General features: G+C 46.7%; 1 protein-coding gene across 1 annotated transcript in view; it reads right to left on the bottom strand.

Annotated features, from left to right (window-relative positions):
* Nucleotides 1-17,145, bottom strand: part of LOC129830087 (extracellular sulfatase Sulf-2-like) — a 185,617-nt gene that overhangs the window by 136,496 nt on the left and 31,976 nt on the right. Inside the window, exon 2 of the mRNA XM_055892297.1 lies at nucleotides 11,605-11,672. The gene's annotated coding sequence lies outside the window, so the exon portion shown is untranslated. The remainder of the gene's footprint in view (nucleotides 1-11,604; nucleotides 11,673-17,145) is intronic.

Here is a 17,145-nt window from a genome sequence, read left to right as displayed (position 1 = left end):
CTTCTGCAGTGTCCTTCCTGAAGGTGAGCAGCTGCAGATTATATCTGCCAAGGACGGGGTATTGGAATGTTTTTTAATAGGAGGATGTGCAGCTATGTGGCTGTGGGAGGAGAGAAGGACCAGGAGGACCAGTTTCCTGCCAGGCTGAGACAGGGGAGTATGGCACGGCCACAGCCCCAGGGCAGTGAGGGGTACGGTGGGGTGGACAGACCCAGCTGAGGGCCCCTGAGTGTAATCAGCCAGGATGGATTCTGGATTTAGAGTCCTACACTGCTCTCCTCTATCAAAACCAGGCCTCAGATCCAAGGTAAAAATAGCCACAGGTCAGTGGAAGACAGAGGACGGAGCAGAGACATGGAAAAAGAAAAAGCAGGGGAAAGGAAAAAAAGAGAGGGAAGAGAGATAGAGAGAAACAAGGGCAGGTTTATTATGTTCTGCTGGTACAGTACTGTAGGAGACTCCTGGGTTTTAGTGAGTGTGCCCCTGGGACAAAGGCACGTGTCTGTCTGTCTATCTGTCTGTCCAGAGCAAGGGGCTGGCTGGGGGAAAGACAACACACACAGCATTTAATCAGTCAGCTCTTCCTGCAGGGCCCATTCTATTGTGACTCCAGAGAGAGGAGAGGAGGAGGAACACTGACTGGAAATAATCCTTGCTGTTTAATTACTAAAACAAACTCGGTTTTACCATGCATGGTAGTTAAACACACGTCTGAACAGACAGATGGCTCAATGACAAACATCATTAGTCAGATAATGGGCTGTCCTCTTGTCTTCACCGTTACAGATCACACAGTTTTATTGCGGTTTTGCAGAGTCGGCGCTGCCATCTACTCTACTGCATTTCCTTGTAAGGGTTCTGTGCTAGTGTCAGCGGTATACAGAGCTACTCTCACTTCTCATCTCCTTGCCCGCTTGCTCTTTCTCCTCACCTGTCTTTCCACTCCTCGCCTCGTTTCTACCTTCCTCTCATGTCCTTCTTTCCTCATCTACAGGCATGACTCCTGGCTCCTCTGTCGCCCCGCTGAAACCTCCCTTCTCTCTCTCTCTCCTCCCCTGAGGCAGCAGGCTACAGATGCCCCCACACCTCCATCACACCCTCCAGCCACAGAGCTAGTATCTCACATCTCTTCTCTGGCCCATTCAAATCAAATCAAATCAAGTTTATTTTATATAGCCCTTCGTACATCAGCTAATATCTCGAAGTGCTGTACAGAAACAAAGCCTAAAACCCCAAACAGCAAGCAATGCAGGTGTAGAAGCACGGTGGCTGGGAAAAACTCCCTAGAAAAGCCAAAACCTAGGAAGAAACCTAGAGAGGAACCAGGCTATGAGGGGTGGCCTGTCCTCTTCTGGCTGTGCCGGGTGGCACAGTTGTGCCATTCAGTTGAGTAAAAGGGAGAGGGAACTTTCACTTCTCAGAAGGCACACACACCTCTACTGAGAGAGAGGGGTAGAGAGAGCATACCTGTTAAATATAATACATGACTCAGTTAGACCACAATAACACAATGGAAGGATCAAAATGAGACCACAAGTTTACTAACACTGCATGTTCCAACAGCAGGCAGTGTGTGTGTGTGTGTGTGTGTGCGAACGTATGTGTGTAAATGCAGCTCTGTAATTGAGCCACGTGAGATCACAGGGATGGGCTTATTTTCCCTTGAAGTGACACTCTTTATTGTGCTTTAAGTGGCTATATATACATCTCCATGTAAAAACAGAGACATTAGTCATTTTATATTGTGGTACAGGATTTTTATTGTGTGTTTTACTGAATTAAAACCCTCCTCGGCAGATAGTGAACATATTACTCATGGTCATTATCTCCCAATGGAAAGTTTGGGCTAGTCTGTAATGTGGGGCGACGCCAAATGGAACTGTGCAGTTCAACAGGTTGAGGGAAATGGAATCCATCAGACCAGCAGCACATCATGATGTCTGGAAACATTGTGATACATTCTGCAGGTGTAAATTAGTATGGACACCACCATGCTTTCCTCACTACCCCGTATACGACAAGTCAAGAGAATATCCTGCCATTGGAGCATAATAACCAGATGACAACAGAGAGAGGGAGGAAACAGACTATTATTCTACTGAGTGGGTCTGTTAGAGCTGTGGTGGCAGCCCTTTAATTAACTGTGGAGAAGCAGCAACACGAAAAAGCAAGGAGAGGAAGAGAGGTCTTTAATGTTTCAGCCCGCTGTCTCGCACATGACGAGCTCCGCTCTGCAGCTATGGCGACACCTCACAGCACTCTCCATCTGGGAATAATGCATCACCACTCCGCTCCGGAGGCGAGGCGCCGGCTACGGAAACGTCGCAGACTCTTGGGACAAATGGGAAACTGTGGAGTGTAATTGGATTGTAAGTGAGCGAGCAACTCCAATTTCTATCTGCCAATTATCAGCGTCTTTTTCAGAGGAGACACACATTTTTTGGGGGACAGATTAAAAAGACTAGATCAGAAGAGTCTTATTCTCCAGGCCTATTCTTGTGTGCCTTCCCAAAGTGAAGAGTTCCATTGACTGAATAAACCTCAGTTCATTTTTCATCACTAAAAAGCAGAGCAATTTTGCCTTTAATAGGATGTTTGTGATTGACAGGGTTTGAGGAGATAGGGAGACGTGAGTAGAGAACAGGAAAGGTTGAGAAAGTTAGTAGGCTAAAAGTCAGACTTAGTATATTGATGCAGGCTTGAGGAACCAATGCCAGTCATCACTAATGCTATTTGTTTATGACCAGCACTTGACTATATTATTTATGTCAGCATACACATTTGGAAAATGGTGTTCACAACCTTTTTCTTTTTCTTTCCAGGAACTTTTTTCACTGAACTGATTAATTTTGCTTTTGGGGCATGTATTTGAGTAAACAAAGTGTACAAGTTTTTGCTAATAAATCCTTAGATCAGAGTCTTTTCTCAACCCACAACTGTCTTCCAATACCTCCATAACTCTACTCGATATTTTTACAGAGTAGCAGAAAGTCATAAAACACTGTATTTCACTCTACCACCCCTCCCCAACCCCCTATCCTCTGGTCCCAGGTCAGATGCACAGTGCACTACACTATCAGGTGTCTCAATGCTATCTGCTATCCTAATAACTGGAGCTAATGGACAGCCTCTTTAAGATACACTTACATTAACTACCATCTATTGCATACTTCATCCACTCTCACTGTAGTGTCTTGATCCATCTCTGTCTCTCTCACTCCATCTCCATCTCTCTCTCTCGCAATTCCATTTCCCTCCTCCTGTCCTATCTCAGTAACGGTCAACTGTCACCTAAACAACACCTGTCAACACACTCATATTAGCATGCACCCATTGTCTCCATTCAGATGGGTGCGTTATGAAGCTCACAGAGGAGGTGGGGATGGGAGGCGTAAGGGGAGAATATGATGCGTTGGGTAGGGGGAATGGAGGGGGTAGTTGGCTACAGTCGAGTCTGGTGTGCAACATCTCTCACTCACGCTCCATTCTATAGCTTCCAGTTCAGTTGAGGAAGCACTAGAGAGATTCAACCACTAGCCAGCAGCTTCACAGAATGAACTGTACCACAGCACAGGTAGTCTACCTCATCACCAGGTGGTTCAGCGGCTCCATACGCTCTCCTTGTTTCTCTCTAGCCTATATTTCCCCTTTAAGTGCTTTAAGTGACTCTTAAGGATACACCCCTTTTTTCCCAATTTTCGCATATAATGACATACCCAAATCAAACTGCCTGTAGCTCAGGCCCTGAAGCAAGGTTATGCATATTCTTGGTACCATTTGAAAGGAAACATTTAGACCTTTGTGGAAATGTGGAAGGAATGTAGGAGAATATAACAGAATAGATCTGGTAAAAGACAATAGAAAGAAAAAAACTTTGAAATGCAAGAGAAAGGCCATAATGTATTATTCCATTCCAGGTGCAATTTAGATTTTGTCCACTAGATGGCAGCAGTGCATGTGCAACGTTTTAGACTGATCAAATGAACCATTGCATTTCTGTTAAAAATGTAAGCGTTCTGCCAATATCAGATATATCAGATAGCCTACGTTAGCTCAACCGTCTTGTGGAAGGGAAACCGATCCCGAATAAGTTTTTAAGGCAGGACAGCAGAGCTCTCCCTCTCTCTGCCAAGCCCCAGCCACAGCTACCCTCATCTCTCTGGGCCGGCTGTGCTCCGTGGCCTGGGGGGGTTGGAGGGTAGAAGGGGGAAGAGGGGGTTCATGGCAGTGAGAGGTGTGTCTGCGTCTGCCGGGGGCGTTGTGCTGTGCTGCACCTACAGAACCAGCTGTTACTCTTCAGAGCTGCAGAGAAACCACCTTCTCTCCGAGACTCAGACAGAGCACAGCACACTACACTGGACCAACTACGAATCTCTCCACTGAGGACTCAACAAAGGACAATTCTGACTGGAAACGTATACATAAACACACAACTAATAAACAAGCCCTGTGGGTTTGATGTGAACACACTTTAAAAGGTGTCCACACAAATGTGGTGAAGAAAATACTGTAGTACAATGTAAGCTATATAATACCTTACACCCAGCCAAGTGTGGTAGCTACAGGCATGGTGTGTCCCACGCCTACTCCTGTAAATATACTTTGAGAGGAGATGAGAGGAGTTTCAGACGGTGCATTTAAAGGATGCCCATCGTTCCTGACCCATGTGGGAGTGGTAGGTAGCAGGTAGCAGCCATCCATACACAGACACATTCCAGTCATGTAGGGGGTTATATCTGTAGGTGTGTTTCTGTAGCTACTGTATATATTTGGGGGGAAATAGATGCCCTGTGTAGGAGTGGTATCAGCCACCTATACCTGGGGTTATTGCAGACATATCTTTATGTGTTTCTGTAGCTCTATTTGTGCGGGAATACAAGTGTGTTGTGCATGTAAACAGCAGTGGGGATCCTTCCATGTCACTGTGGACAACGGACTCAGTGACAATATGACAGGGGGGTTAAGAGAATAATGGAAGACTACTATGTGTGTGTGTGTGTGTGTGTGTGTGTGTGTGTGTGTGTGTGTGTGTGTGTGTGTGTGTGTGTGTGTGTGTGTCGCACATGCCTGCGCACATGCAGGTGTACATGCGTTCGTAAATGTCTGAGCAGCATGATTGCATGAGGGAATGTGTGTCCGTATTGCTGGTGTGTGAGGTGTCAGCAGCGTTGCCGTGGGGATGGTCTCCGGGGTGATGGATGAGGTCCTGTCTCCACGGCAGCCCGAGCGCTGTGCCACTACCATGACAAATGGAGCCTCGGCTAATAAATCTGTACAGGTCCCTATAGTAACACAAACATCATGGCAGGAGGGGTCAGCCCTCCCCCGCCGGCTCATTGAAATACACACAGCATAGCAGGATAGGGACACTCAAAATCTTCCTCCTCCCCTGGTAGTTGCACCAGCCCCATGTAATCAACCCTCTCCCCCCTCTCCCCTGTACTGCCTCAATGCACCCCCTATTCAGGCTGAGGCAGCAGTCCAGAGGACAGGGGAACATGGGTTGTCCTAGTTTGTCTGCCATGTGCTGGGTGGATAGAGAGAGAACAAATCATAAATACACAAACCCACAGGTTGTCACGCCCTGACCATAGAGAGAATTTTTATTCTCTATTTTGGTTAGGTCGGGGTGTGACTAGGGTGGGTAATCTAGGTTGTTTTATTTCTATGTTGGCCTGGTATGGTTCCCAATCAGAGGCAGCTGTTTATCGTTGTCTCTGATTGGGGATCATATTTAGGCAGCCATTTTCCCACTGTGTTTTGTGGGATCTTGTTGTGAGTTAGTGCATGTGGCACCGCTGATGTCACGGGTTTCTTTTTGTTTGGAAGCTTCGCGTAAATAAATATGTGGAACTTAAACACGCTGCGCCTTGGTCCGTCTCTCCACACAACCGTGACACAGGTCAGTAGTTCATGGGCTATTGTTGAAGATCCATTGCCATTTATATTCTCAAAATGTAATAATATGATCAAGGTCCACTAAAAACGAGCCCTGGATCAATACATGTCAAGAAATAACTGTATGGACACAGACTGAAACACACATGACACATCGCGGTTATTGTTATACAGACAAACGTAGAAGACATGCTCCAGGGAGAGAGTTTAATTTATTAATGAATTTCCTCTACATTTACCAACCAAATGTATTAATGTTGGATTAGTGAGCAGTGAACAGGGAAATGTGAAACTCTGAAAGAAAGTTATATTATTTCTGAAAGGAGCATCAATGAAAAAAAAACAACCCTGTCAGACCCCATCTTCTACCACATAAAGACAACCCTATCAGACCCCATCTTCTACCACATAAAGACAACACTATCAGACCCCATCTTCTACCACATAAAGACAACCCTATCAGACCCCATCCACTAGTTACCACATAAAGACAACCTTATCCGACCCATCCACTAGTTACCACATAAAGACAACACTGTCAGACCCCATCCACTAGTTACCACATAAAGACAACCCTATCAGACCCCATCCACTAGTTACCACATAAAGACAACCCTATCAGACCCCATCCACTAGTTACCACATAAAGACAACCCTATCAGACCCCATCCACTAGTTACCATATAAAGACAACCCTATCAGACCCCATCCACTAGTTACCACATAAAGACAACCCTATCAGACCCCATCCACTAGTTACCACATAAAGACAACCCTATCAGACCCCATCCACTAGTTACCACATAAAGACACCCCTATCAGACCCCAATCTCCAGTAACCATATAAAGACAACCCTATCAGACCCCATCCAATATTTACCACATAAAGACAACCCTATCAGGCCCCATCTTCTAGTTTCCACATAAAGACAATCCTATCAGACCCCGTCTGCTACCACATAAAGACATCCCTATCAGACCCCATCCTCTACCACATAAAGACAACCCTATCAGACCCCATCCACTAGTTACCACATAAAGACAACCCTATCAGACCCCATCCACTAGTTACCACATAAAGACAACCCTATCAGACCCCATCCACTAGTTACCACATAAAGACAACCCTATCAGACCCCATCCACTAGTTACCACATAAAGACAACCCTATCAGACCCCATCCACTAGTTACCAAATAAAGACAACCCTATCAGACCCCATCCACTAGTTACCACATAAATACAACCCTATCAGACCCCATCCACTAGTTACCACATAAAGACAACCCTATCAGACCCCATTCTACAGTTACCACATAAAGACTACCCTATCAGACCCCATCCACTAGTTACCACATAAAGACTACCCTATCAGACCCCATCCACTAGTTACCACATAAAGACAACCCTATCAGACCCCATCCACTAGTTACCACATAAAGACAACCCTATCAGACCCCATCCACTAGTTACCACATAAAGACACCCCTATCAGACCCCATCCACTAGTTACCACATAAATACAACCCTGGCAGACCCCATCCACTAGTTACCACATAAATACAACCCTATCAGACCCCATCCACTAGTTACCACATAAAAACAACCCTATCAGAACCCATCCACTAGTTACCACATAAATACAACCCTGGCAGACCCCATCCACTAGTTACCACATAAATACAACCCTGGCAGACCCCATCCACTAGTTACCACATAAAGACATCCCTGTCAGACCCCAACTTTAAAGTTGGCACTATGCATTGGCGCAGGTAGCGTTCTCCTTGCCTCTGCCAAACCTAGGTTCGTACGTCGGAATGCAAGTCGTTGAAGTGTGATTCATCACTCCAGAGAACGCGTTTCTACTGTCCAATGGCGGCAAGCTTTACACCACTCCAGCCAACCCGTAGCATTGCGCATGGTGATGTTAGGCTTGCGTTCGGCTGCTCGGCCATGGAAACCCATTTCATAAAGCTCCCAAAGAATCGCTATTGTGCTGACGTTGCTTCCAGCAGCAGTTTGGAACTCGGTGTTGCAACTGAGGACAGATGATTTTTCGCACTACGCCCTTCAGCACTCAACAGTCCCGTTCTGTGAGCTTGTGTGGCCTGCCAACTTGCGGCTGAACCGTTGTTGCTCCTAGACATTTACACTTCACAATAACAGCACTTACAGTTGACCGGGGCAGCTCTAGCAGGGCAGAAACTGACTTGTTGGAAAGGTGGTATCCTATGACGGTGTCACGTTGAAAGTCACTGAGCTCTTCAGTCAGGCCATTCTACTGCCAATGTTTGTCTATGGAGATTGCATGGCGGTGTCCTCAATTTTATACACCTGTCAGCAATGAGTGTGGCTGAAATAGCTGAATCCACTAATTTGAAAGTTGTAAATTAATTTATTGCCACCGGGGCCCGCCGGTGTATCTGCTAACCTGATTTCTGACTGAACACTGTACTGCATAATTGTAGCAGGTTTACTAACGTGTTAGTTTTAGTAGTTCTAGTTGACTATGACATTATTATATGAAGGTTTGGCTCGGAAAGGTTTTTTCACCTGGTCACAGGGAGCTGATGTGTTGTGCACTAAAGTCCACAAGCGAAGAGAAAAGGTGACAGGAGGAGAGCTCGTAGTTAGCTGGGAGAAGGAATTACTTGCAACTGTTGGACTAATGATGACATCCTAGATCAGCTAGACACAGGCAACAGAGTGCAAGGCGGTATAGAATCTGTCACTATCTGTCACCTTGATTACTCAATTCTCTCTACCTGTGCACCTACGTTGTAAACTTTTATTCACAGGCTTGCTTGTAGCAACCTCATGATGGGTACAGGGAAAATTCAAGTATCATGTAGTAGCCTTAACCTATTGACGTTACGTTGAGCTGGGTGAATGGAATATGAATGACAGTCAAATACATTTTATTTGTCACATGCGCCAAATACAACCTTAACTTGAAATGCTTAAGCCCTTAACTAACAATGCAGTGAAGAAATGTAAGAGTTAAGAAAATATTTACTAAATTAACTAAAGTAAAACTTTTTTTTAAGTAACAATAAAATAAAATAACAATAACGAGTAGCAGCAGAATTAAAAAAGGGGGAGGTCAATGCAAATAGTCTGGGTAGCCATTTGATTAGCTGTTCAGCAGTCTTATGGCTTGGGGGTAGAAGCTGTTAAGAAGCCTTTTGGTCCCAGACTTGGAGCTCCGGTACCACTTGCAGTGCGGTAGCAGAGAGAACAGTCTATGACTAGGGTGGCTGGAGTCTTTGGTAATTTTTAGGGCCTTCCTCTGACACTGCCTGGTATACAGGTCCTAGATGGCAGGAAGCTTGGCCCCAGTGATGTACTGGGTAGCGCCTTGCTGTCGGAGGCTGAGCAGTTGCCATACCAGGAAGTGATGCAACCAGTCAGGATGCTCTCGATGGTGCAGCTGTAGATCTTCTTGAGGATCTGAGGATCCATCCATGCCTAATCTTTTCAGTCTTCTGAGGGGGAATAGACATTGTCGTGCCTCTTCACGACTGTCTTGGAGTGTTTGGACCATGATAGCTTGTTTGTGATGTGGACACCAAGGAACTTGAAGCTCTCAACCTGCTCCACTATCTGTAATAGGTATGCTGTAATAGATATAAGGCCATGCTCATAAAAAAAAGAATCATCCTCCCTCATCTTAAATGGCAACGACCGCCACTGGTACTGAGGGAACGATAAAATATTCCATAGTTGTTTTATGTCAATTTGACATCTACGGTAAGTGTCAAAATGAATAATTATGGGTTTCTGCAGCTCCGACACAAAAGTGCTGCACTATTGCTGAGCTAACAAACCCCTACAATATGGAATTGAAAAGATTGATCATGTTACCAGTGGAATGCTGCAATATGATGCAGAGCACTGATACTGTAATTCCCGAGCCTAAGAAAACAATTGCATCTGCCTGAGCAGGTTAGTGAGCGTAGCTCTCACAGAACGGGTGTGACCTGCCTGGAGAGCAACTGCCTACATACCAAACGTCCCTATGGGACAAGCTATGTGGAAATGGTTTCTCTAGTCGACAGAAAGCAAAAACAAACAGAGGGGAAAAGCTAATGATGTATCAGATCTTGGATGGGATGAGACGTTCCATTTGTGTAACCTGCTGAGTGAGCCTGATTTGTGGAGAAACTTTTCAGCTTTCTTATTGGCCAACACTAGGTAACGCAATAGAAGACAAAACAATGGGAGGGAGTGTGAGACTTCAATAATCTGGCCGTCACTTTATGTATCTCTTTCTCTCTCTCCCATGAAATCAAATCAAGTTTTATTTGTCACGCTTCGTAAACAACAGGTGTAGACTAACAGTGAAATGCTGACTTATGGGTCCAACAATGCGGAGTTAAAGATAAATAAATACACAGTGAATAACAATAACAAGTAAAAATACCATGGCTATATACAGGGAGTACCAGTACCGGGCAAAACATACACACACACACGTTAGCTTCTCTCTTACGGCCAGTACTGAATATGCAAGACCGCAGCTGGAAAGTTTGGCATGTTGGCAGCATTTTTCATTTACGGTTTGATATGAACCTTTATAGACACTGGCCATTAATGTACATCAAGTCAATGTCCTTTTGACAAGGCATGCGGTTTTAATCAGAAGATTTGTCTCAAAGACCAGATTGGCACTAAGCACTTTGGCCACATGAAAAACACCCTATTCAACACAGGGGATTAAACATGCGTCCCTGAGGGGCCCCTGTGTTTAGGATCAGCGTGGCAGATGTGTTGTTGCCTACCCTTACCACCTGGGGGCGGCCTGTCAGTTTTGCGCGCTCCCTCAAAACTTGAGTCATCTTAAGCATTGTGTTGTGTGACAAAACTGCTCATTTTAGAGTGGCCTTTTATTGTCCCCAGTACAAGGTGCACCTGTGTAATGATCATGCTGTTTAATCAGCTTCTTGATATGCCACACCTGTCAGGTAGATGGATTATCTTGGCAAAGGAGAAATGCTCATTAACAGGGATGTGAACAAATCTGTGCACAACATTGTTGAGAAATAAGCTTTTTGTGCGTATGGAACATTTCTGAGATCTTTTATTTCAGCTCATGAAACATGGGACCAACACTTTACATGTTGCGTATATATTTTTGTTCAGGATAGATTTTTTGTCCAAATCGTGCACATTGTCTGAGACCATACTCCATCATTAATCAGAAATGTGAGGCTCCTGTTCTTACCCCTCAGCGAGTCCAGCTGTGCCACGCAGGGACGTCGTCATGGGAGGGGGCGGAGGGCACACCCACAACACCCTAGAGCCCACATCGACCGTCAACCCCACGTCCCATTTTCACCCCTTTCATTCTTTACTCTCCTCCATCGCTCTTCCCCCTTTTCTCTCTCTCTCTGTCACTTCTGACAGGCTCGCCCCAAAGCCAACCCCACCCCCAGTGCTGACTCGGAGCACTGCCGTCGTCTATCCATCCCCCTGACAAATTACTCTATTCTGTGTTGTATGAGAGCGCAGAGTTGGCGAGAGCTCTCTGCAGCCACCACTGACAGTCAGAGGGATTCAGCCTAGCTAGCAGGGGTGTTAAAACAGACAGAGACAGAGAGGCAGAGACACCCCCTCCTCTCATCAAGACCACAACCCCCCCTCACAGCAGCAACACCCCCATCCCTCATTGTCTGTTCCTCGTCAGGACGCTACCCCCGTCACTCACCTGTCAATGGAAGGCTGTCTTCTCTGGGGATGTGGGAGTCTCTTTATGTTTGGAGAAGCGGCTGGGCTCTGAAAACAAGCACAAACAGAGCAGGGGTCATCTTACGGTGAAGGCCAACACAAAAGCAGAAGTCAGAACTAAAGCGCCTCTTTCTTTCTGTCCTGTATACCCACCCCTCCTTCCCTCCCTTTCTCCTTCCTCGCCCAGGCTGCCAGTGATTTATTTCACCTACAGCTTGAGTCCCTTCTGCTTTGAAACAAGATGGTGAGAGAAAGAGAGAGAGGGGGATGGAGGGAGAGGCGCATTTACAATTTGCAATCAAAAGACTTCAATGTTCGCCTGTCTCTCTCTGCCCGTCCCTCGCCCCCCTCTCCGTCCCTCGCTTTTGCTCTTTTTCGCTTTTTGTCAGACTCCAGGTCTGAGTGGAATACTGATGTTAGGGTTTGAGAGCTGCAATTGAACAAAAAAAAATGACTTTCTGCCCTCTGTTTTTCATGCTGCACTTTGTGCTGCCAATTCCCACTGCTGAAATAAAACTGAGCGGGGGGCTTAGGGGGCGGCGAACACAACCCTGCGACAAATAGCCTGCGTTTCTGGACCTTTATAGGGCCTGGCTACAGAGAGGAGGAGCAGGAGGAGGAAGGGGGGAGCAGGGGGAAGAGGAAGAGAGGCTGGAGGGATGACAAGTTCATTCAGACAACCCGGGAAAAACAGAAACAATTACAGCTCTGAGATGGAGGCTGCAGCAGCTTAGGGAGATCGCAGAGCACAGACTTAATGTCACTTAGCTAGAAAGCTAATGACAGTGTGGGAACAGCTACAGCCCAGGGAGAGAGAGAGGAAAGAGAAAGAGAGAGAAATCTCTCCATCTCCCAACAGATGGAAATGCCACTCCGTCAATCACCCTGATTAAGTAATACATATTCAACAGGCTTCCAGTCTGCCTGTGAGCTACCTTCCCTGTGAGCTACCTTCCTTGTGAGCTACCTTCCTTGTGAGCTACCTTCCCTGTGAGCTACCTTCCCTGTGAGCTACCTTCCCTGTGAGCTGCCTTCCCTGTGAGCTGCCTTCCCTGTGAGCTGCCTTCCCTGTGAGCTGCCTGCCTGCGAGCTACCTGCCTGCCTGCCCGCCTGTGAGTTGCCTGCCTGCTAGAACACTAGCTGGGTGCATGCGGAGAGGAGGACAGCAGCGCAGATGGAGGTGCTGCTGGAAAGTGCTCTGATTACTGATCTGATCTAGGTACAGTGTGGCTGGGAGGGGAGAAACATTGAGCTGACATTGACAGATATACCACTGTGAGATCACTGTTCACAGACCCTGATCACTGATCAGCCCTGAACAGGCAGCATCAGGGGAGGAAGACAGTCAAACACCCACCGTTGATTCAACCACAGCCAATCAAGCAAAACCCAGACACCACCCTGTAGGTGCAACATTAAAAGAGTGCCATCTGTGAGGCGAGACGGTGAGTGTGTGTGTGGCGCACTACACCCCCCCTGTTCTCTCTGTGTGAATACACTTGTTTTCTCTCCTTCTCTCGCCCAGCTCTTCTCTCCCTCTCTTTCTCGCCATTTCTCCATCCTCATCCCTCCCTCTCTCTCTGAGCCGTCTCTCTCTCTGGCCGACGGGAATCAATGGCATGAGATGGCTTTGTTTCTTCCCACAGCTTTTCCCCTCCTTCTGTGACAGCGGTCAGCACTCAACACCTTAACCACAGAGCTACAGTACAGTGGTACCCTCATCCTGCCTGCCAGGGGGGAGAGACAGGGATGTGGGGGGATGGGAGGGGAAACGACACGCTACAAGACAAGTTACATGGCAGGAACACAACACACAGCAGAGTACTCCAATAATGGACTGACACTGGTGCTTTCTCTCCCGTCCCGTAGCCTATACACCCCATTCACAGTTACATGCCCTATTCAATAAAGGAGTGAATTCATCTGTATAGCTCAAGGACACTTCCTTCACACCGCCTGTCCTTGAGAACATCATTTGAGAGGAGAGTGCACACACAAAATAATCCAAAACGTGCACACACACACACACACACACACACACACACACACACACACACACACACACACACACACACACACACACACACACACACACACACACACACACACACACACACACACACACACACACACACACACACACACACACACACACACACACACACACACACACACACACACACACACACACACACACACACACACACACACACACACACACACACACACACACACACACACACACACACACACACACACACACACACACACACACACACACACACACACACACACACACACACACACACACACACACACACACACACACACACACACACACACACACACACACACACACACACACACACACACACACACACACACACACACACACACACACACACACACACACACACACACACACACACACACACATTTACATTTTTACATTTAAGTCATTTAGCAGACGCTCTTATCCAGAGCGACTTACAAGTACATACATTCATACTTTTTTGTACTGGCCCCCCGTGGGAATCGAACCCACAACCCTGGCGTTGCAAGCGCCATGCTCTACCAACTGAGCCACACGGGACTGTCATATCCGGATCCGGTACATTATCTTACCAGTAAAGGGATAGGTGATCTGAATATAACAGTACGTTATCTTACCAGTAATGGGATAGGTGATCTGGATATAACAGTACATTATCTTACCAGTGAAGGGATAGGTGATCTGGATATAACAGTACATTATCTTACCAGTAAAGGGATAGGTGATCTGGATATAACAGTACATTATCTTACCAGTGAAGGGATAGGTGATCTGGATATAACAGTACATTATCTTACCAGTAAAGGCATAGGTGATCTGGCCGTTCATAAAGATATAACAGTACATTATCTTACCAGTAAAGGGATAGGTGATCTGGATATAACAGTACATTATCTTACCAGTGAAGGGATAGGTGATCTGGCCGGTCATAAAGATATAACAGTACATTATCTTACCAGTGAAGGGATAGGTGATCTGGATATAACAGTACATTATCTTACCAGTAAAGGCATAGGTGATCTGGCCGGTCATAAAGATATAACAGTACATTATCTTACCAGTGAAGGGATAGGTGATCTGGATATAACAGTACATTATCTTACCAGTAAAGGGATAGGTGATCTGGATATAACAGTACATTATCTTACCAGTAAAGGGATAGGTGATCTGGATATAACAGTACATTATCTTACCAGTGAAGGGATAGGTGATCTGGCCGGTCATAAAGATATAACAGTACATTATCTTACCAGTGAAGGGATAGGTGATCTGGATATAACAGTACATTATCTTACCTGTAAAGGAATAGGTGATCTGGCCGGTCATAAAGATATAACAGTACATTATCTTACCAGTGAAGGGATAGGTGATCTGGATATAACAGTACATTATCTTACCAGTAAAGGGATAGGTGATCTGGATATAACAGTACATTATCTTACCAGTAAAGGGATAGGTGATCTGGATATAACAGTACATTATCTTACTTATCACATTATATCACACACACACACACACACACACACACACACACACACACACACACACACACACACACACACACACACAACTGTGGCGTGTACACATATAGGGGGCTCACAAATACCACACACAGACTCCGTATACACCACCTTGATCGGGGGGGGGGGGGCACAGAGCACACTGTACCTCGCCCCGTCTGGCCCCTCCTACCCCCCCAGACCAATGACGTGGTCCTCAGTGCGGAGTCAGGGGACAGGCAGTGTATTGTGTAGTGTAGGGCTGGGAATTGCCAGGGACTTCACAATACAATACTATCATGATACCTTGGTGCCGATACGACATGTATTGCGATTCTATACTGTAATTCAATTGCGATTTGATGTTCCAAACATATTGCTCACCATATGTCTGCCGCAGAGGGACTAGAGAGAGCCATGAGAAAACGACTTTTGATCAGTCATGCAAATGAAGTGCCATGAAAAAAATTGTTTCCCTACTTAAAAAGAAGATGGAGAACAAGCTATGAAGGAGATTTGTTGCAAGTACAGCCAACTAGCGCAAAAATATTGCGATACTGTCAAAACAATATGATATATCGGCAAAAATAATATCCCGATATGTAACTGTATGGTTTCTCCCCCGTCACTATTGTTTTTTTTAGGCCATTTACATTTAAGTCATTTAGCAGACGCTCTTATCCAGAGCGACTTACAAATTGGAGGACAGGCAATCCGTACAGAGCGCTGTACGGATCACAGAGCCACAGCTAAGGCTTCTCGGCTCTCTCTCTGCGTACTGAACCAGAGCAGAGTTCTAGGCCCCATCCCAAATAGCACCCTTTTCCTTATACAGTGCACTACTGTTGACCAGGGCCTTGTCATTACAGGCCCCCCAACACCAGGCTGATTTATATCTACATTCACATTACATCTGAGGCTCTTTTCATCACTGAGCCCAGCACCGCAGCCAGCTCCTGGGTCACGTAACTAAACATGACGACCAATTCATGTCTCCACAGTCCACCCCCCACAATCCTGAAATGAATTTAACAGCGGCTAATTAGTACTGAGGAATAGAGACGAAGTTACAGGCACATATCGGGCTGAAAGTGTGACTTGATCTCAAAATAAAAGAGTAGAAATAGAGATATTTAGCCACAGCTATTTCTCCTAGCGGTCTTCTCCCTTGAGGCCATGTTATTTTTAATGTCACTCAGGCCACCGGTGGACCCGTTCAACTCTACGCTTTCCAGAAGAGCCTCTTTCCTCCACCGTCGGACACTCCAAGTGACAGCGTGTCATGGCGTTAATTGTGCCTTGGGTTCCGGGGATGAGAGCTGACAGGAGTGTCCGTGGTGCTCGTCCGCTGGATACTCTGGCCGGCACGCACAGAGAGATGTTTCCTCTCGCTGTTCCCTGGTGGAGCTCCCACTACAGGAGGAACTGACTCTGAAACCAGGCCCGCCTGGTGGCCTCGCTGTTCCCTGATGGAGCTCCCACTACAGGAGGAACTGACTCTGAAACCAGGCCCGCCTGGTGGCCTCGCTGTTCCCTGGTGGAGCTCCCACTACAGGAGGAACTGACTCTGAGACCAGGCCCACCTGGTGGCCTCGCTGTTCCCTGGTGGAGCTTCCACTACAGGAGGAACTGACTCTGAGACCAGGCCCGCCTGGTGGCCTCGCTGTTCCCTGGTTGAGTTCCCACTACAGGAGGAACTGACTCTGAGACCAGGCCCACCTAGTGGCCTCGCTGTTCCCTGGTGGAGCTCCCACTACAGGAGGAACTGACTCTGAGACTAGGCCCGTCTGGTGGCCTCGCTGTTCCCTGGTGGAGCTCCCACTACAGGAGGAACTGACTCTGAGACCAGGCCCGCCTGGTGGCCTCGCTGTTCCCTGGTGGAGCTCCCATTACAGGAGGAACTGACTCTGAGACCAGCCCCGCCTGGTGGCCTCGCTCTTCCCTGGTGGAGCTCCCATTACAGGAGGAA

This window comes from Salvelinus fontinalis, chromosome 31 (assembly GCF_029448725.1).
Source record: "Salvelinus fontinalis isolate EN_2023a chromosome 31, ASM2944872v1, whole genome shotgun sequence".
NCBI classification, from domain to species: Eukaryota; Metazoa; Chordata; class Actinopteri; order Salmoniformes; family Salmonidae; genus Salvelinus; species Salvelinus fontinalis.
This window is presented reverse-complemented; position numbering and strand designations above follow the sequence as displayed.